The 22,703-nt window shown below is 43.1% G+C and overlaps 1 long non-coding RNA gene across 1 annotated transcript in view; it reads right to left on the bottom strand.

The window, feature by feature from the left end:
• The window catches only part of LOC119087406, a 32,683-nt gene extending 12,653 nt beyond the window's left edge, over nt 1–20,030 (bottom strand). The window contains exon 1 of the long non-coding RNA XR_005090840.1: nt 19,893–20,030. This is a non-coding gene — a long non-coding RNA (uncharacterized LOC119087406). The remainder of the gene's footprint in view (nt 1–19,892) is intronic.
• Nucleotides 20,031–22,703: the final 2,673 nt, after the last annotated feature.

The following is a 22,703-nucleotide window of genomic DNA, read 5'->3' as shown; positions in this document are numbered from 1 at the left end:
AGAGGGCCCAAGACACAGTACAAAGAATTGTTTGCCCAAAACCTCAGCACAGTCCTCAATTACAGGCTTCCTGACGCAGTTCCTTCTTTACCTATGTAATGAAACACACACACAGACACACAAGCACATGTACACACTCACAAGTACATGTACACACTCACAAGCACATGTACACACACAAGCACATGTACACACACACATACACACAAACACATTTACATACACACAGGCACACACATACATAGGCATATGCACAGACATACACATACATCACACACACACACACACACACACACGCACGCACGCATGCATGCACGCATACATGCACGCACGCACACACACAGAGGTACATATACAGAGCTGGGGATCAACCTCAGAACCTTTCACATGCTAGACAAAGCACTCTACCACTTAGCTACATAACCAACCCTTGGGTTTGGTTTGGTTTGGTTTGGTTTGGTTTGGTTGATTTGATGGTGGATGGGCAGGTGGGTAGATGCCATTTTGGTTGTTTTGTTCTATTCTGTTTTGTTTTTATATAAAGTTTCACTGTGTAGCTTATGTTGGCCTTGGAATCACTCTCATGCCTTGGCCTTATAAGCACTGGGATTACAGGCATGTGCTCACGCCTGGCTGGTGTGTCTGTACACTTCTACAACTTGCTTGACTCCATGTTTTTCTTGCTTTCAACATCTGTTCACACCTCCATTTTCTTTTCTTTGTCTTGCCCCCTGTATGGTTTTTCTGTCTTTAACTTAGTAACTATTTCACAATCGCCTACTACATGCCAGCCGCCGCCGTTCTAGGCATTTAGGACATCTGCCAGTCTTTTTCTTTGGGCAGCTCTTGGGTTTTGACCATCTAGAAACCCAAATGTTCTCTCCTTCTTTTTACGGTCTCTGCTTTTCTACCTTGTTCCCTGACCTAACTATAAAACCACATTGAACCATTATTTTCCTTTTAGTGTGTGTTTTTACATCAGAAATCAGTGTACACCTATCTTAATCTTACTAAGAAATCATTTCCCACCAAGATGTTCTAACTTTCCCAGTACCAACTTTTGAGTCCCACCAACCACCCTGGATCCCCGGCATAGGTGCACAGCCTGCATGGTGCGCAGCCTGCATGGTGCACAGCCTGCATGGTGCGCAGCCTGCATGGTGCATAGCCTGCATGGTACGCAGCCTGCATGGTGCACAGCCTGCATGGTACGCAGCCTGCATGGTGCACAGCCTGCATGGTACTCAGCCTGCATGGTACTCAGCCTGCATGGTCCACAGCTGCTCCCAGACCAGCCTGGGCTTGTTCCCGGCTAAACGGAAAGTTCTCAACCTAGATTGGTCAATTTTCTTTAAAGACTTTGCTGCCCGGGCCCTGCTTCTTCACGTCCCCTAATGGATCCGAAAAGCAACCCTGTTCCTTCTGTGTTTTAGCCAAGTGCTCCTCTCATGGAGCAGTATGCTTCCTTTTCCTGGTGGGCCACGACAGAAGTGATTTTGTTTTTGTCCAATTTTCCCTGAAAACTGAGATGGGAAGAGAGAAGGCAGGAAAGTGAGACACACTCACAAGTGACAAAGGACGGGAACTCTGGGCTGTTCTTTCTCGGGGCTGAAGAGCTGCCAGCGTCAGGGGCAACTGCAAATAGTTTGCCTCCATGCCAGTCCTTCAGGGAAGCAAACCTGGGCTGAGCTGGAGAAGGAACAGCTGCAGTTCCCAGCAGCACATTCCACAAAAGCCACAGGGAAACTGATGCGGACAAGCCGCTCTTGATAACAGCAGGGAGAGCCAGCAAGGGAAAACATTAGTAAGGAGATCTGGAGGCTCCTCTCCCCTGGCAACGCAAGAATTTCACATCGTGTATCTGGGAAGACGACACGGTGGGCCGGAAGTTAACAAAGATGGCGTCGATGCACACATGATGACTGACAGAGACACACACACAACTCTAGTGTCCAAACCGCTCAGGAGGTAAAAAGAGTAAAGTCCCCTCTCTCCAGGCCCCACCCGAATCCAAACTAGTTTACAGCCCCCGGGAGTGCGGTAATTTACCTACACCACGTGACAGAACCCCTGATGGTCAGCTCCCTTCAGAGTTTAGTAATTAAGCTCATTTAGAAGATAAATTCGAGCTGTCTGAGAAGAAAGCATTCCTAGCAAGGCAAGAATGCAAAGGTTCAGTGCAGCTGCATCTTCGTGGGGCTTAGTGGACACCATCTCACCAGACTCCTCCTGGGATGAAATCGCTTATTAAAATTTCAAACTCCTTTTTATTGAATCAAAGGAATAACTCCGTATTAAATACCTAAGAAGCTTAATTTTTTTAAAAGAGAAACCTCTCCCTTCCAAGCCTCACCCAGATCTTAGCAGCTCAGTTGTGGGGTCTTTATGCCTGTAGATACAGGTGCCAAATGCATTTGGGCAAATTTCCAGAGATCGGCACACAGGAAAGTCTACGAGGCAAAGGCCAAGGGTCTTAGCAAGAGGGCTTGCAAGCTCCCAACCTCCCTAAGAACCAGAGTGTTATCAGTTCTGAGGATTTGCTGCCCTGGGACTACCCCCCCCCTTGACCTCTGACCCTGGAACACGAAACCCTTCGGTGGCTCAGAGCCTCCTTTCCTTTGCTTTTGAGCTGAATGGTCACCCTGGACTTTGTCCTCCTAATACCTGACATTTAGCACACTCTCCCGGTGCCCTTTCTCTTTTTAATTTTACGAGTTCATTATTCTTTTAACACACCTTTCTTACTATTTTTCAAATTTATTTACTGTTTTTAAATTGATAGCTAAAATTGGATTTATATGAAGTATATATATTTTATATATTTATCTATATTTGTTATATTAATATTTATATTTATTATATTATTATATTACAAATATTTATGCTTATCATATTTTTCATTGTATTTTACTTATTTACATTTATATATTTATTATATATAGTTTATATATTTTATATGAAATATATATATATGAGTTTATATATGAAGTATATATGAAGGGAATTTATCAGAGTGGCTGTGGTCCATCTGGTCTGTCTACCAATAGGCAATAGGAAGTCCAAGAAATCCAGTAGTTGTTGAGTCCAGAAGGCTGGACGTCTCAGACACTGGTCTTCAGTGCACACTAGAATCCCAAAGAGGTAGGCTCTAATGCCAATGAAGAAATGAGTCAAAGTGAGGACAAGCAGGCAAAGAGTAAAAGCTTCTTTCTTCTATGTCTTTTACACAGGCTTCCACTGGACAATGTGGCCCAGATTAAAGGTGGATCTTCCCACCTCAAAAGATCTGGATTAAAGGTGAGTTTTCCAACTTCAAATGATTTAATTAAGAAAAACCCCTCACGGGTGTACCCAGCCACTGAGTTTTCAGTTAATTCCAGATGTACTCAAGTTGACCCCAAGAATAGCCATCTCACTAATTAAAAACAATAGTGTGTACATGTATATATAAACAAATGTACATGTATATGTGGTATAACAGGTAGAAAGGAAAACAAGAGAGCTTAAGATTGAGTGATGAGGAAGGACTGAGTGCAGGTAAAGGGCATATGAGTCATGAAAGGATAGAAAGCTAATTGTTTTTCTACTGTTAGACAACATCATGGAATTTTCAGTTTGCTGTGTGTGCTTGTGTGGGAGCTGGATAAGTGCTTCACTGAGATGTATAGAGTTTGGGTCTGGACAAGCACTTGTTTGAGGGACTATGGTAATCTAGCTGTGTGATTTTTTTTGTTTGCAAGTTCTTTACAAAAAAGTGATTTTTATAAATAAAATAAATAAGAATAAAATCATGTAAGTATATATTAATAAAATAAAAATAACTAAACATTCCAATGATATATAGGAGCAAAGGGTTACCTATAAGGTTGATCCTTGCAACAGTGTTTACAATGAGGTTGAAAACAAATATTTGCTTCATCCATACAATAGAATATATGATCCACTTAAAAGTGTACTATAGCTTCATTACATGAAAAGGTGATTTACAAAGGGTGTGTGTGTGTGTGTTTGCTTTGCAAGCTACATTATGCCATATAATACTTCCAAAAACTCTATGAAGAATGTCAATGTCACCATTCTGCCGATGATAAAACTGAGAATCAATCAGAAGCAAAGTAATGGAATTTCTATCCCAAGTCACATGACCTTTCATTTCACCTTAATTAATGCCTAAAGGACAGAGCAGGAATTTGTAATAATGTGCAGGAATATGTAATAATGTACTTAAAAGAAGTGGTATTTCTATAAGCAAGTAGATAAAATCTTTGAATTATAACTATAGTAGTATAAACTCCATTTTTCCACTTAGTCTCTAGTTCAATTTTAACAAATTCTAATGTACACATTCTATTGCTTATGTATTGAGCACATTCAAAAATCTATCTCATGTGTTCCAAAAGTAGTAGGTAATGTCCGTGGTTCACATCTTAATGGGCAGAACTCCTTCATGAGTCAGTGGTTAAGGAAGGGCGATTTTCTCTATCAGTAATAACTGTGAATGACTTACATAAATGCCCTAACCTAAGACTCTTTCTACATTAGGTTAGGGTTGCATTTTCTCCCTCTGTCAATTCCATTTTATTTTCAACAAAAAGCCACACAGGAACACTGACTGCTAAATGTCCCATTAGCATTCAGTGACCTTCTCCACAGCAGTGCTGTGACTGTGAACCTGCTGTGGCCAATTGAGACACACAAAAGAAATGGAAAAAAGCCACTAAACGTTCTGGAGTGGCCCCAAATGCCAAGGAACAGTTCTAAGCACGCGAGGAAAGGCCAGGAAACAAGTGAGGAGACGCCACTGGCCTGTTAGAAACAAGGACACAAGCCCTGAAGACCTAGGGGGCCACAAAGGCTTAGAGGGATATGGAGACACAAGGATATGGAGGTGCAGGGACACAGGGACACTCTGGAAATCCAGTGACATCAGTACTTGTGCATAAATCTCCCCTCCCTAGAACAGGCTAGAATAAAGGAAGAGGGAAAAGCAAGCAAGGTTATTGAACAACAAGGATGCCCATACAATCCAAGGAGACAATCCTGCCTTGGGTACTATACTACCATGCTGTATGGAGGGCTATCCTGGAGAAAACTTGGGAGAAACATTTCATTTGGAAAGACAGATCTGGAGATGAGTAGACCAGGGGAGAATGAGAACTATCCACTTGGAACCATTCTTCTTTTTTCTCTATACAGAAGCAGCGTTCAATATCCAGAATACACAAGGAACTCAGAAACTTAATAACAATCATTGAACAACGTGATTAAAAATAAGCATCTGTGAAAGACTAGATTTCTGTCTCCCATCAGCTGGGCGTGGCTGTGACACATTCCCAGCCACATAGGTGTGAGAAGAAATGTCCTTATGCTTCTTCTGCTTCTCCTGCCTCCCATCTGGGACATGTACATGGTGTGGAAGTGTGGCAGACATCACCAAAGAGACAAAGAGGGAAGCAGACAGAGCCTGAGCTTCATGGCATGGTTGAGTTACTCTCCCAGTCCTCAATTGGCCACACTTGGACTCCTTGCCACCTCTGTAAGCTACAGTAAAGGCATTTTCAGATGTCTTCAATTTAAACATAATTCTAATCCTGTAAAGTAGTTCCAAGGAGCCAAAAAACAAATCAATGAAGTGTTAACCCTAGGAGGTCAGTCTCCCCAAAAGAGCCAGGAGAATATTCATGGGATGAAAAGTTAGGGAGGATCAGTGAGATAATAGGGTGTGATATAAAAAGAATAGGTTTGTATATGAGATAAAAATCAAGGTGGGGAGCTAGAGAGATGGCTCAGCAGGTCACAGTATTTGCTGCTCTTGCAGAGGACCAAGGTTCAATTCCTATCACCTGCATGCCAGCTCACAACCACATGCCTAAATGAATGCAGACCTGCACACATACACATAATAAAAACAAATCTTTTTTTTTTTTTTAATTGAAACAGGATTCACTTCTACGTGTTTACAGGCTTCCACTGAAATCAGATATGCTGAAATCAGAAGGAGAATGTCTTGGAACAGCATTGATGAGCCATTCAGCACAGAGGATCCTGGAAAACTCTGCAGGAACTAGTGTAGAGGAGCAGGGCTGGATGGGCTGGGAGAAAAAGAGGGCCTGTCCTCACTCAGGCTGTATCTGTAACTGTGGGTGGTGCTGTACACAAAATGTCATGACCTGATCCTCAGTGTCATAGTATTTGGAAAAGAGACATTTAAAAAGATGGTTAGGTCCTGAGGGTTGAGCCCTCATGAGTCCAAGCTCCAAGTGGTCTCTCCTCCTTCTCTCTTCCTTCCTTCCTTCCCTCCCTCCCTTCCATCCTTCATCCTTTTCCCATCACCCTTCCTTCCCACTGACATTCCATCGCTCACCAAACCTATTGGAAGCAATTACTTCACCAGACTCCTTGTACCCACCGGACAAGAGATTCTGCTTGACCTTGACTGAATCAAGTTTCCACCTAGGAAGTTATCTCACACTCACCATGATGGGGGTGCAGAAGATGGGGGGGCTGCACAGCATCATTATCCACAGGCTCTACAGGCCAGGCTGGTGGCTCTTCCCAAAGGAACCCCAAGAATTGATTGTAGGGAAAACTAACAACCACTCTCCAGCAGAGTACAGGGAAAGAAAAGTCAACCTAAACACAGACATTTCCCCCACTCTACGCATTTTTAGCTGAAAGTGGATCTAGAACCAGGTGAGAATACAGAAGTAAGAGAGAAAGAAAGTGGGACTATGGTTTACAAGGAGTTATCAGACTGTAAGGGTCAAGAGTTGGTGCTTCCGGTGTGATGCTATAGTCCTGAATGCAGTGGCGTAGTCACTAGTTTAACATGGCAAGGAACTGTGAGGATAGTTGCTATGGCTTGAGTCTGAACTGACTTTCACAGACTCCAGCGTTTGAACTCCTGGTCCCCAGCTGGTGGGACTGTTTTATTTGGGAGGTCATGAAACCTTTAGAACGTAGAATTTAGCTGGAAGAAATGGGTCACCTCACATGGGGTGTGTCTTATTCTTAACTTCCTGTCCTGCTCTCTGTTTCCTGATCTGGCCACCAAGTGAGAAGCTTCACTACACTCTCCCACCACCAAGAACAGAGCTGTTTGCACCCCTGTGCCTTGCTTGCCTCGATGGATGGGAATTCTCAGAAGCCACGAGCCAAAATAAATTTTTCCTCCTTAAGTCGTTTCTGTCAGGTATTTTGTCACAGCATTAAAAAAAAAAAAAAAAAAAAAGCAACTAACGCAATAGTCTTGTGATAGTATCATGAGGGCAGAGCATTCACTCAGGCAACACACAGAGTCTGAGTAAGAAGACTACTGAACCAAGTACCAATACAGTTCATGGATATGATCACAAGACCAGTAGTCATGGATGAGCTAGGCTCGGAGATAATTCAGCTGAAAAGATAAGCTTTACAAAAGGAGAGTTTTCCCATGGGGTTGGAAGACAATCAGGTTATAAATATGATAATGTCAGGAAGGGTACTGACTTGCTGATACCTGAGAACTGAATGAATGGGCAGCCAAGGCCATGTGGGGAGAGGTGAGGGAAGACTATGGCGGCAGAGATGCTGGAAGACCATCGGGGCAGAGGTGGGTCCTCCAGTGCCAGCATCAATTCAATAAAGGCAAGAAGTGGGAGACTCATTCGAAAGGGAAATTGAAGATGACCAAGTTTGTTTATTCTGAAATGACTGTTCCAAAGAGCACAGAAGAAATGTTTGGAAACGGGAGAATAGGGTGTATTTGGTTGTAAGAAAAGGACCACAGAAACATCAGAATGTGTGCAAGTTTGGGAGTGGTTAGGGGATAAGAGCAGCTTGGATTCTCTTCTTCTCTTTTCTTGTGTTAACTGAAGACCATTCCCTGCCCTGACAACTGCTGGATGAGACTGCCCTGCCCACTGTGGCTGCCAGATGGGGACACCTACGATGGAGATGTAAAAGAGGGTGCTTGTCTTACAAAGAACCACCCTCTCTCCCAGCACAGAACTTGAGTACTACCTTCCTTACACTCGTTGACTCACCTGTCAATCCCACAACTTTTCTAATCTTTCTTATGATCCAGAACATACTTTATCGCCCATTCTTGGACTAGAGCATAGGAACAAGAGGAAAGAGAAAGACATGGTCTATAAACTGGAAACAAGTGAAATGAACAGTACCTGTTGCTTCACCATTTGCATGCTATCAGGTTGTTGTTGTTGTTGTTGTTGTTGAGACAGGGTTTCTCTGTGTAGCCCTGGCTGTCCTGGATCTCACTCTGTAGATCAGGATGGTCTTGAACTCACAGAGATCAGCCTGCCTCTGCCTCCTGAGTGCTGCCTGGCTTATCTTTTAAACTCATTAAATATATGAGTGACACTTGGTGGGAGTGGCTCTCTCTAGGAAGGGGAAATAGAATAGATAGAGATGGACAAGGGAAGGATCAAATGGGAAGAAAAGGGGGACAGGAGGCAATACAGGGAGAGACAGCTCAACTAAGGGCCACTTGAGGGTCATAGAGAAACCTAATACAGTAGACACTTCTCAGAATATGTACATACATGAAACCAATCTAAATGGAATCACAAAATAATGAAGGAGACAAAGCCCCAGCTAGACATCTGTCAACACCAATGAAACATTAGTTCCCAGGAATGGGCTACATCTAACCAAGTTGTTGGCCAAAAGGACTTCATGGGAACCCCAAAACCGCCAAGGCTATTGGTTTCTCTCCACGAATTGATGGTAAGGCCCTATTATTAAAATTAACACCTGTCTTACTCACTGAACACAGAGAAGTTGAGCTGGTGCCTACCTAGAGCCTTCTTCCCTCTGACTAGTGTTCTTGGTCCTAGAAGGTACTCTACACACTACTGGAGGAGAATGGTAAACACAACCCAGCTACAAACTCCTCAATCTGCAACTGAGACCTACATGCAAGGCGTACATACACTGGTACATCAATGGCACCAAAGTTGTGGTGGTAACCAGTCACTGTCTGGTGGGAATTAAGGCCACTCCATGAGATGGAACCCATGCCCAATATTACCTTGGTGGCTAAGAATCTGAGACTAGATAGGCCACAGACCCAGGGGAAAACTACATACTGCTGCTCTACTAAAGGAACAGAGCAATAAAATGACTTCTAATGACATTCTGCTATACTCACAGATTAGTGTCTTGTTTGGCCATCATCAGAGAAGCATCCTTCTGTCGTAGATGGGAACAAATACAGAGATTCACAACTGGACAATGTGCAGAGAGTGAGAGACTTTAGAACACTGTTCTAAAAGGGATGTCTCCATTAAATTCCTGTCCTCAAGGCCCAGGGAGCCCTGTGGAGGAGAAGGTAGAAAAAAAGTGTCAGAGCCAGAGAGGGTGGAGGACACCAAGGAAACAAGGCCCTCTGAATCAGCAGGACTGATGCTCCTAGGAACTCACAGAGACTGAGGCAGTACACGCAGGGCCTGCACGGGTCTGTGCATGATGAGGTCCTGGAGCTGAACAAAGCGGAAACATGTCCCCATCCCTAACCCAGAAGCCGTCTCCAATGGTAACTGTTCACAAAGGAAAAGTTAGTTTTCTCCAACCACGACACAGTGGGTATACCAGCCACACTTATGAGCAAGCCCATGCCCAGCAGTAAACAGCCAACACAAAATGACCTCTCTGGTATTTTTTGGAGAATTTTTGTCTCCTTGTGCTTTGTCTGATTTTTTGTTGTTGTTGTTGTTGTTGTTGTTGTTGTTTTTTAACTTACAGATCTTTTGCTTATATGTTATGGTTTCCAATTTTGTCTTTATGGGTCTTCTGTATGTGCAAATGTGTGTGTCTCAGTCTCTGTATGTATTTCTTGTGCTTTTTATTTTGCCCGATTTTGTTGTTTTTGTTTTGCCCTATTCTGGTTTGTTTTTATTTTATCTTATTTTATTATTTATTATTTTTTAGATGCCTGTTTGTTTTCTTCTAAGACAGAGAAAGAAGGAATTTAGATTTTGGCCGGTGGGAAAGTGGGGGAGAATCTGGGAGGAGCTGAGGAAGGGGGGTGGTAATCAGAATACAACTTCTGAAAGAAAATTGATTTTCAATTTTAAAAAAATGTAAGTGCATTTTCTTGCAGCTCAAAAGTTAAAGAACATGCCACTGAGATCTGGGCAGGCACTATGTAGAGCAGAGTGCACTGTGGAAGGGCAAGCCAGAATGCGTGGGACAGAAAAGGGCTTGCATTTTCGAGGGTCGACAGGGTCGCCAAGAATGAAAGGCCTGGTTGGAGTCAGAAGCCAGCTTTCAGCGTGTTTCTGGGCAGGCTGACAGTAAACTTCTTGCTGAGGTCAGCACATTCGTCTCCTTTGCCCTCGTCCAGATGTTACCTGCAGTAAACGTTTATTAGCCCAGGACAGAGCATGCCCATGAGAGCCAACAGAGGCGACACAGAGCTCCGTTGTTCTCATGTCCTGATCCGGAGGTCATTATTTGGTCTTAGAACAGGGAGCTGTGCTCTCAGCCTTGGCGGTTTTCCTCACTCCTGCCAATCATGTTTTTCATCTTGCAAAAGGAAGCCTTTTGAGAGACTGTGTTGATCTCTTCTTCGCTCCCATAGTGATAAAGCAAACAATCTCCAGGATCTGGCCAGAACTTCCCCAAACAGCCCCAGTTCTCACAATCCTGAGACTTTGCTGTGCCAGAGGTTTCCTGTTGGAGAATGAATTCATTTTTCATTCATAGAGTTCATTCAGAGTTGAGATGTCTGACAACTTACCTTGTTTTGCTGCGGGGACTCACATACCACACTGTAGAACCACAATGTAGAACATTCTAGTGAAAGAACGCAATTTCAAAGCAGATCATGTTTTGTACTAGTACATGCAGTCTTAATGTGGCAATCGAAAGAGTCGTAAACACCACACACTTATCATCAAAAGTAAAATAAATAATATCTGCCACAAGCCGTTATGTTGTCAAGGAGGTGGGACATTCTGAACCCTCCCACATGACTGGTAGCAACATAAAGAGATACTGCCCCTTTTGAAGACAGTTAGGTCATATTTCAACATAGAATTCAAATCATAGGGGTACTGCATGGCTCAGCAATTCCACTTTCAGCATAGTCAAGAGAAGCTTGAACACATTTTCAATGCCCATAGTGATATGGGAATAAAAACAGAAGCCTTGTGATCATCACATTTTTGCTGCTGTGACAAAATACCCAAGAAAGTCAGTTTAAAAGGAGGAAATACAGCTTCAATCCGTGGTCCACTGGGTCTCCTGAGACAATGATGAACATCATCATGGTGGTGAGAGCCTGTGAAGGAGGCTGATCACTTCACTGAGGTTAGCAAGCAAAGGGAGAACCAAGAGAGTGTGGACAAAATGGATTTGCCCTCAAAGACACAGCCCTGCCTCTTCCAACTCACCCCCAACTCCAAAAGCTTCAACCATGTCCCATAAAACACCATCAAATAATAGATCAACAGATTCATTCATTGATTAGGTCAGAGCCCTTGAGATCTGAGCACCTCCCAGTGGTTGAGACCCACCCAATGCATGAGCCTTCTGTAAGATACTTGATATTCAAACCATCAGCAGGTTAAATGGATATAAAATGAAAAATACCTATATAATGGAGTGCCATCTGGCAGCAAACAGTAATTGAGTATTGAGACCTGATACAACATACATAGAAAATCTCAGTAAAAGAAATGAGGAACAAAATACCACTTGCTGGGTGTTGTTATATATCACAAATGAATCACATGATATATATATAATATGAATCTTAAAAGGTCTTATTAATAAAAACAAACCTGGAGCCAGGTATTAAGGTGAACGCTGAAAGATCAGAGAAACAGAACCAGCCACCGCTAACCTCACCTCACCCATTCCTCAGCTGATCCTGTTTCCTCAAACTGGAAGCCTCTGTGTCCTCATCTGAATGGATCTCAGCTGAACTGCTGCTCAAAAACCTAAAAGCTTAACAGACTCTAGTTCCTGGTTTTCGTGCCTTATATACCTTTCTGCTTCCTGCTATCACTTCCTGGGATTAAAGGTGTGTGTCACCATGCCTGGCTGTTTCCAGTGTGACTTTGAACTCACAGAGATCCAGATGGATCTCTACCTCCAGAATGCTAGCATTAAAGGTATGTGTGCCACCATTTTCTGGCCTCTATGTCTACCTAGCAGCTGTTCTGTTCTCTGACCCCAGATAACTTTATTAAGGTGCACAATATATTGGGGAAACACAATATCACCACATTTCCCCTTTTTTGTCTAAAATTTTAAAAAGCTTATAACTAATACAAGAAAAACTATATCCAATAAGTATATACAATATATACAGTTAAGAATTACATTATCAATGTCTAGTCCATTAACATTTGACAGATTCAGATAAAGGACGAGCATAAAATAGGTACCCAATGTTTGTCACATGAATAAATGAAGTAAATTAATGGACTTAACATGGCAACAGTTATAAACTATCCTTTATACATCAATAAAATATCAGTATTTCTACTATAGTTGTAAATCAATTATAAATGAAGCATTAAAAATTATTTTTGCCTAACCAGTATAAATATTCTAAGATATAACAAAATAGCTCTGAGATTATTTTAGTGCTCATCTATCTCAGCCACTAAGAAGTAATATTCTGTATAAAATATGTCTACTCCGGGGCCAGCAAGATAGCTCAGTAGGTAAGATCCTTGCCTCTAAGACTGATGAGTTCAACTCCTAGAGCCTACACAGTGGAAGGAAAGAATAGGCTCTCACAACTTGTCCTCTAACCTCTGCATATAAGCACCCACATGTATGCACATGTACACACAATTAATTAATTAATTAAACCAGTTTTTAAAGATGCACCGTTCTGGGCCTGGGAAGAGGACTCAACTGGTAAAGCAAGCTATGCAGGCATGAGGACCTGAGTTCCTGTCTGTGGCACCCTTGTAAAAGCCGGACACAGCAGCACACATCTGTAACTCCAGGGCCATCAGTGGGCAGAGAAAACAAATCCTAGGGGCTTGCTGGCCAGCCAGTCTAGCCAACATAGTGATCTCCAAGTTCAGTGAGAAGCTAAACAAAGAAGACAAAGAGTGATTAAGAAAGATACCGGAAGTCAACTCTGGCCTTCACTCTCATGTGCACATATATGATTGGCAGCCACACATGCACACACAAGAACACATATACACCTATAACACACACACACACACACACACACACACACACACGGCCATTCTGGTTATGTAGACGATCAGAACCACCAACTTCTATTTACAAAACTCTTTAAGTCACGTTAGATCTATGTGCCTCTCATTTTTCTAAATTAATTTCCCTCAGTTGGTATCAGGATCAGGGTTGGGTTCAAAGGCTGGCTGTAAAATTCTAAATCTAGACTCATGCCACCTTTTTGTTTTTATGGCCAACCTTGGGTATGCATCTTGGTCTCAAATAAGACCCTGTTCCCCAGAATTCAGCCTTTGACCTTATACACAACTGCCATGAAAAAGACCCGCTGCAGCCCGAAGAAGCCTCCAAGCAGTGGGAATCAAGCCTGACCTTGGGAAGCACCTCAGTGCCGACTCTAACCTATCAGAGGGCATGGAGGCAGCAGATGGTACGGTACCTTCAGTACAGGGACTAGAGAAATAGGAAGCAGAACTACAGTATCTCAGAAAACTATAAATCTCAACCCATCATAGAAACCCAGCTTTATCTTATATTTTGAATATTTATTAATTTAATTTTAGATAAAATTTCATTATGTAGTATAACCTGGCCTGAAACTTATTATGTTGCCCAGACTGGCCTGGAGCTTATGACCTTCCTGCCTCAGCCTCAGAAATCCAAAGCTTAGAATATAATGAGAAGTCTGTCAATCCAAGGAGAAGCCATCTATCCCACTGGTTCCATGAGTGTCAACTTGCAAGCAATTAGAAAGGGAAGTTCAATAGAAGGCTCTCTATCCCTGCTACTGCTGACTACCAGCCTGTGTGATACAGGCCATCTGGTCCTCTCATGAACTGCCTAGAAAGGTGTTTGACACACAGCCAGCTCAAGTGTAGGAATCACTTGAAGCTTCTAAGAAGCAGTGATGATGTGACTCTCAAGCTTAGGGATTCTGAGTGCCTTCTGGTGGGACCCAATGACTTTATGATTTCTATTTTCATGGGGAGGAAGGGTTCAAAAGCACTGTTGTGATAGAGGGGAGCAGAGAAGCCACAGAGAGAGTGTAGATCAGGACGGGGGACTCAGGTAATAGCAATGTCTTCTCCAGAGTAGACACTGAGCATACGTGGATCATGTTACAGGGCAAACTGAAGAAAACCAAAATTACGCAAGAACTGTGAGTATCTGCAGAGGCAAGGATTATCTGCTCTGTGTAAATCCTCACAAAATCTATGAGACAAACAGGACTCATTTCCCTGAAGACATGGAGAAACACAAGAAAGGGGAATACCAGGCTGGATAAGAACCAGGACCATTCGACTTTTAAGAATGATGGCAACATAATTACCAAGAGCTAGAACTGCTACCAGGATCCTACTTGATGCTTTACTAGTGGCAAGGATGTGTGGATAGCCTGACTTGGAGCATCAACTCTTGTTCCTGTCTATGTCATCACTATCCAGCTGGTAGTTTTCATGTGTCCTGCCTGGTCCGCAGCCACTCAGACCCAAGTAAACACACAGAGGCTTATATTAATTAAAAATGCTCAGCCATTAGCTCAGGCTCACTACTGATTAGCTCTTGCACTTATATGCAGCCTATTTCTGTTAATCTATATGTCATCACGTTTTCTGTGGCTTTACCTGTATGCCATTACATGCTGCTCCCTGGATGGTGGGCTGGCATCTCCTGACTCAGCCTTCCTCTTCCCAGAATTCTCCTTGTCTGCTTATCCCACCTATACTTCCTGTCTGGCTATTGACCAATCAGCATTTTATTAAACCAGTACACAAAAGCATTATCCCACAGCAATTCCATGTACTGGGCTGTACAGACTGAACTAACATGTCCTATGTTTACTTGAGAAAAACAAGGGGGAATTACTGCAGTGGGGCTTCGTTCTGTCTGTGTCAGTCTGTCATGTTACCCTCAGGGCAGCACCTGGGAAGGTCCTACTGAGTCTTGCTCTGACCTGGAATGTTCTAGACTTTGAACCTTGAAACCATCAACTCCTTGATTTTTCTTATTTTAAAATATTTTGGAAGTTTTACTTTCACAGAATTTCAGTGGCCAGATTAAAATACTGGCTTTATCTGGGATGGCTGGAAAAACTCATCCTAAAGCCAAGAGACAGTGTAACCTCTTTGTCAATGACTCCTAAAAGGAGGCTTGGGCTGTTGAGGAGACACGAATCTTTTGTTCCAGTGTTTTGCTGTCAAAAAGGTTTAAAAAGGGGATGAGATTCTGAGTCCAGTCATTTTATTTTTAAATGCTTTGGGTTCAGAGAAGGAGACAAATCAAACTGGAACTTTGCAAAGAAAAAAAAATCTTTTGGTTCTGAAAGAAAGTTGAGTAAGAAAAGACAATTGCTGCCTTGTACTAAAACCTACTGCACAGGAAATGTACTGGGGTCATTGCTCACAGACCCCTGCTCCTGCCCACCTTCAAAGGAGAGAGAGAAAACTGAAAGTTGCAGGAATTATGTAGCATAATGTACTGGCTCCCTCCCTCCATCATCGGATGACAGCTTTTACATTGCTTACTCTCTGTAATAAAGACACTGAACTCTACTCTATATCTGCTAAGTTTTCTCCAATATGCTGTTGGTATTTTCCAGGTTTAGTTATGACATTTTTATATTTCAAAAAGTTCTGTGTGGTATTGGTGTCTAAAGCCAACACCCTGTGCTCTCTACATCTCTAACTCTTTGTAAACAGCTTTTAAATGTTTTTAGAATTTTCCTAGTTCAAATATATTCCTTTGAGATATCTTTGACATATCTTCACTATCTTTTATATGTGGTTAATTTATAATAAGTAATTTTTTAAAAAATTTTTTTGAGACAGGGTTTCTCTGTGTAGTTTTGGTGCCTGTCCTGGATCTCAATCTGTAGACCAGGCTGGCCTCGAACTCATAGAGATCCACCTGGCTCTGCCTCCCAAGTGCTGGGATTAAAGGCATGTGCCACCACTGCCTGGCATAATAAGTAAATTATGCTATTATTACTAACACTCATTTTACTCTTGGTAAACATAAATGTTTTTAGCTACCATTTAAGTACACCAATTTAAATGCTATACTTTAAATGTCCGTATTAGAGGGTCTGGTGCGATAGCTCAGCCATATAGTGCCTGCTGCACAAGGGGAAGAACCTGGATTTGGATTTTCAGCTCTCTTGTAAATTCTGTCTCAGAAACTTAGGTGATCCAGGCCCCATCTCCTTATTCAGAGGAGACCTCTCACATGGGCCTTCCTCTCAAGAACCAATGAAATTTGTGAAGTAAATATCCTTAAGTCCAATAATGGCCAATAGGAAGCCATCTGTAGAAATGTGGGTGCAATCTGTACATATGAGCTGATATACCCAAACACATTTTGTATGGGGAAGAATGAGAATGAGAAAAGAAGTCAGAAAAGGAAGTGAGGACTGGTTGCACTGTATGAACATCTGAAAGAGCTATATGAAGGGTATATAGTCAAGGCAAGCAGACTAAAGATATTTTATTTGTAATGTGTTGATGTGAAGCATAACTTGAGAGCATTTGAACAGCAGAGGAAGTGGCCATTCATTTGTATCCTTGGACTGAACTACACCAATTTAGAAGTGGACTTGACCTACAGAGAATTGTAAAGCAAAGTAACAGAGAAAGTACTTGGTAGCATCTGAGAGAAAGAGAAAGAAAGCAGTGTAAAATATTGGTCAGGCAAGACATGAAAACCCAAAGGATCCTCTGCTCACATTAGGCAAGTCCAGAACTTAGCTCATGGCATATTGGTAAGAAAAATAAAATCTAGAGTGCATAGCAAGTCCTAGGTCTGGAACTCTTAGAGAAGAAAATGAGCTTGAGGAGAATCCTAGACTGAAGTCTCAGTGGCATCTAGGCATATTCACCAAGCAGGAAAAAGTAGGAAAGAAGCCAATCCCCCACCAAGAGTCAGAGATCCTTTTCTGACTCTGAAAGTGCTGTTCACAATACTTACCACATGAGCAGTGTCCTCACGTTTACACAATGTCACAGCCCCACAAGGAGTTAAGAATGATGTTTCTATGTTTCCACAAATAAAGGACGAGCCCTACAAGTGACAGAAATGTCAGCTTCTCACCTCATGCTTGCTGAATACTAATAGCCTGTTACTACAAGTCCCCAGCCATGGTAAGAATGGCCAGCTAGATGCATGGAGTTAAAACAATGTCATGCCAACCACATCTACTTGCCACGAGACCATCAGTAAATCCTCAAAGTACTTCACAATAAAAGAAGGACCAACTGGAAAAAAGATAATTTGACATTCTGTCTAGTCTGTTCCATATTCCCAGGGAAATGAAGCAGGATCTATCCTCTCTAAGTAATGTTCAAATCGAGAACACGTAAGTCTGCAGAGAACGCTTTACATATAAGAAACCCTCAAGTCAGGTAAGCAAACAAACAACAACAACAACAAAAAATTCTTGAAACTATCTCTCAGAAATCCCTGGGTGTTGTGGAATGGCTGTCAGAGTAATTGAAGGATAGATTTTGGGATCAGACAAACACAGGTTTCTGGCTGGTAAGTCACAAAGAATAAAGCTACGGTAAGCAAAAATAATGGTAGTGGTGAGAGTGGTGGTGATGGCAATGATAGCGGTAGTGGTGATGTGATGTTGATGGTGGTGGTGGCGGTGGTGGTGGTGATGAAGATGATATAGTGGTGATGGTGATGTGATGTTGATGGTGGTGATAGTAATGGTGATGGTGGTGGTGATGGTGGTGATAATATAGTGGTGGTGGTGATGTGATGTTGATGGTGGTGATGGCAATGGTGATGATGGTGGTGGTGGTGGTGGTGGTGGTGGTGGTGGTGGTGGTGGTGGTGGTGACGATGATGATAATAGTGTTAGCAGTGATGGTGTGATGTTGATGGTGGTGATAGTAATGGTGATGGTGGTGGTGGTGATGGTGGTGATAATATAGTGGTGGTGGTGATGTGATGTTGATGGTGGTGATGGCAATGGTGATGATGGTGGTGGTGGTGGTGGTGGTGGTGGTGACGATGATGATAATAGTGTTAGTAGTGATGGTGTGATGTTGATGGTAGTGATGGTAATGGTGATGATGGTGGTGGCAGCATTGGTGATACAATGTTTATAGAGGGACTCTCAGAATTAAAAGGAGGGACTGGCCAATCATATTTCAAAAGATAAAGTTTATAATTCACCAGAGGATCTCATCATAAAAACATCTTCAGGAAACCAAAAGGATGAATGAGTTTCAATGATCTTCTGGATTTCCGAATTCAGGAAAGGAGCTTTCGATCAATGATTCTCATCAGGACCAGTCATGTGTTTAGTCCTGCTTTGCAAAACCAGGACACATAGACAAACAGTCCTACAAAGCTGCATCCAACACAGGAAGTAGAAAATTCCACCCCGTCAAAAATAAAACAAACAGATTACTGTAAGAGCTGGGATGGATTCAAGGCAACTAAAAACGAGTAAAGGTCTCTGTGATGACTGTCATCTGTGTGCGTTCAGCAGCTCACTTATGCACTTACATTTCCTGATGAAATATGACTGCGGGGGTCAGAGAACTTGGCCTTGTGTACACACTGACATATCGCAGTTGGCTCAAATGAAACCCGGCACATGCAGGACACTTAATATTTGTTGAAAGAATGAATCTAAGACTCAGCTCCTACATCTGAGACTGAGGAGTCTTGTAGACATGTGCAAAATGTCTGGCAGAGGACTATAACAACAGATGTTTGAAAACTCAGATTTATAAGGGCTGCTACAGTACAGCTCATTGGTAGAGTGCTTGTCTGGTATATATGATACCCAGGGTTTGATTATACATAAAGATTCCAATTCTAGTTATTGTTTTTATGGAATTAAGTGTTGCTAGAATCATTCATTATAGACAAAGTTGAAATTTTTCCATTATTAAGAAGACATCCAGGTTACTCCATGAATTCCCAATGAAGAATAACAGTTACTGAGATCAATGAAGACCATTACTTAATTCTGAGACAAGATAAATACTTTGACCAGTGATACAGTAATAGAAACAGAAATGGAAATGTTAATCTTAAAAGGCTCACATGTCCTCGGGGAGTCTGGCAGCCTGAGAGCGGCACCAATGTATCGTTCACTCCAAACCCCCAAATCTAATAACCTGATTATCTCCAGGCTCTCAATAACAGTCATTCTTTTCATTTCTCTCAGGCTCGGTTGATTTCTTCATGCTTAACCCATAGCACATCTCCCAACGATCTATATCGGTCTCTGCAAGCCCCGTTACAGCCCAACCCCACTTCTCTCATGCTGCCTTTCTGCCTCTCTTGAAAAGACAACAACCATGAAGTCTGAGTAAAGAAGAGAAGGAAACGGAGGGAAAACATAAATGGCATTCACCCATGTATCCCTCCTTTCTTCTGATTCCACTGAGATGTTTTTCTCCATGTCCGACAGCAGACTTTCTGCGCATGCTCCAAATCAGACTGGCCCCTGTGTTGTCTCAGGCATCTCGTCAGCCATCATCTCTTCTTCATGGAGTCCTCACTGCTCACCTGCCCCTCCTTTACAGTTTCCTCCTTCTCAGACTACAAACGAGTTCACCATTCCCTTTCCAAAAACTATTCACATAGCTTTACTCTCTCTGACGGCTCCTCTGCCCTTGCTGTCCTAACAGACTGCTCTGAGTCTCTCCATCTCCTGTCTCCAACCACCCTTCGGTCCCGTGAAGCTGTCTGGGCCCTCACACCTGTTCTGAAGCTGCTGAGGTAAAGTCTGCAGTAGTCTGCCGGGAGCGGGGTGCAGGCCGGCCCCTCCGATACTGCCACCCCAGTGTCTCTCAGTTATCCGACTACTGGATTCCAATAGGCTTCTCCAGGTTGTTCCCTTAGAGAGGCGATGTTGAGTACCTGTCAGTCACTGTCCTCGGGGCCAGAAGTGTCATAATGAGATCTAAATATGATGCAATATCCGGGCTTGAATTCTGAAACCGTGAAAAGACGATCAGTGGGAAATGGGAAAAGTCGGTTCAGTTAATGGTGTCGGACTGATGTAAATGCTTAGTTTTAGCATTACTTGTCTCACGGTTGTGTTAAAGTGTAACAGCGGGATCTGAGGGAAGGGCGAATGAGAATTCTCTTCAATGGCTTTGCTATTTCCCCATAAACATAAAATTATACCAAGATAAGAGTTCCAAAAGTGAATGAAGTGGGTTCTCCGGCCTTCTGTTTTTATTACGGCCACAGTTCCAGGACAAATGAGGAAGGTGGCATGAGCGGGCTTTTCTCAGCCCTTCACCCCATCACGAGTCGTCATGTTTGGAGTGCCTGTGCAGGGTTCCGTGAGGAGCACCTCTGGAGGGTGGGATGGGAGCTTCTCCAAACCAGGGGCTTTACAAATTCCCAGACAAAGCATTTTGAAGCTACGAGAGGTGTCTAGTTGATTGAAGCCAACTCTAGCTAAATCATTTCACTTTCTAAGAAACTGACTATAAATATATTACCTGCATTCTTTGTTCTCCTCACGGCAAACAGTCCAGTGTTTGAGAGGACAGCAGGCTAAAAGAGGCGATTATTTTCAGGTTTCTTATTGTCTGGCTGCCAGGGTTCCTGGAAATGGCACTCTTGATGAGGTTTTGCTTTGTTTTCTGGGTTTCTTTTTTTCTGAAAATGACTTTGATGTGGCTGAAAATTTATTCTCTCCTGAGTGTAGGAAGAGCGCCAATTAACCCACACAGAGTGTCCTCACTGGCCTCCCTGCTGGGAGTTGATTGCATTTATCATGTGGTTCATAAGCCCAATATCCCACCTCTCCTATGCTTGCCTCCTGTGGACTCAAACCAATTTCTTAAGAGGCTTTCTGCCCTCTCTCGGTCTTTTAAGTATCTCTGTTTTCCACTTTCTCTCTTACAAGTGATATTATGATCAGAATGCAGGGAAAGATGGGCAGGAGAGCTGTGATTCTGGGCAGTTGATGGAGCCAGATTGCAGGGATTTTTATCCACTTTTAATGGCATATTCTGAACCTATAATAAGAACAAAAATGAACAGACAAGGTGTGGGCCTCGGGACTTGAGATGTTGAAGGAGACACGATGGCACACAGGACAGGAACGAGGCGGAAGGCGGTGAAGGCTGGTCGTTTTTAGGTGACACATTAAAGAATGGCTTCATACAAAAAGGCTCTGCTCTTGGTCAAACAGGAATTGGAGGCTGAGGCTCCAACACCGACTCAATCTGCCGGTTGGAAAAAGAACAAAGAAAGCTGAAGAAAAGTCATTTCGATGTAGAAGTCAGCGCTGTGCCAAACCAGGAAGGCTCTGAGCTGCCAACACTCACTCCTTCCCTGCTGTTCCGCGGTGCTGCCCTGGCCTCTCCTCTTTCCATGTAAGAGCTCAGGAATCTTTTTTAAGTGTTTTTCATTAAATAACCATTCCTTGCCACACAGCAACACCCGATAAAGAAGGCAGGTCAGTGGAGGTTGTAGCTGAGTAGACACTTTCCCTGCCCCAGCTCCTGCTGCCGATGGGGAAAATGGAGAAAACATATTTGTGGGAAATTAGTAACCTCAGCAATGGAGGGAGAGCGAAGAAAGTTGATGCCCTGAATCCAAATTCCTTTCTCCAGTCCTCTTCCCTGCTGTCTAAGCTATAGATTTTAAATATGCAGGGCATTTCCACTTAGTCGGCCAACAGGCACTTGGACCTCAGCATACATACAGAAAACGCCACCTAATTCCAGTGTCCACAATGCGCCCCCCCACACACACCTCTTTTAAAAAGAGAACCCCAGAAGACAGAGCCACCTGCTCCAGTGTGGGTCTTTAGGGTCCTCCAAAGACCCCGGTGTTAAATGCTTTATCTGTGAATTTGTGCCATTGGGAAGTGCAAGAACCTTCAAGAGACGGGAGCCTGTGGGGTGGGCGGGCGTCTCTAGGTCTTTGGAGCAGAGTCTGGGGCTCTGCCTTTTCCTCTTTTGCTTTTTGCTCCCTGATGATAAAGTCTGTGCTTTTCTCTGCCTCCTCTTCCTGCTGTGAGGCACTAGCTCCCCATTGCCACAGGCCCCAGAGCAGCAGGGCCAAAGCCATGAGCCAGAGTAAGACTTCTCCTTTGGTATCCGATGGCTTCCTCTTTATTCCCAGTTCCTGTCCATTTTGCCACCTGTGTGAGTCTCTTTCCTCTCTTCTTCACTGACAATGTCTATACCCACCTTCTCCTGCTTGGATGGCTTCATGTGTGCATTTCTGGCTTCTAGCCTTGTCCACACCAATCATCTTCCTAGGCATAGAGAAGACCACCTACCTCTGCTTAGAAACCTCAACAGCCCCTTCTCTAAGAAGATCAAACCCAAACTCTAGGAAGACACTCCAAGCTCTTCCTGATGTGACCCCAAGCCCCTGAGCTGATCTCTTGTGTGGCTCTGACATGGCACACTTTCATATTTTCTGTGTCTTTGAAAATATCATCTCCTCTACAGGGTATTTCTTTACACTCCTTTGTCTTCCTATGATGGAAAAAGATTTTCTTAAAACCTATTTTAGACACCATCTTTTCTGAAACTTTT

This window comes from Peromyscus leucopus, chromosome 2 (assembly GCF_004664715.2).
Source record: "Peromyscus leucopus breed LL Stock chromosome 2, UCI_PerLeu_2.1, whole genome shotgun sequence".
In the NCBI taxonomy this organism is placed as follows: domain Eukaryota; kingdom Metazoa; phylum Chordata; class Mammalia; order Rodentia; family Cricetidae; genus Peromyscus; species Peromyscus leucopus.
This window is presented reverse-complemented; position numbering and strand designations above follow the sequence as displayed.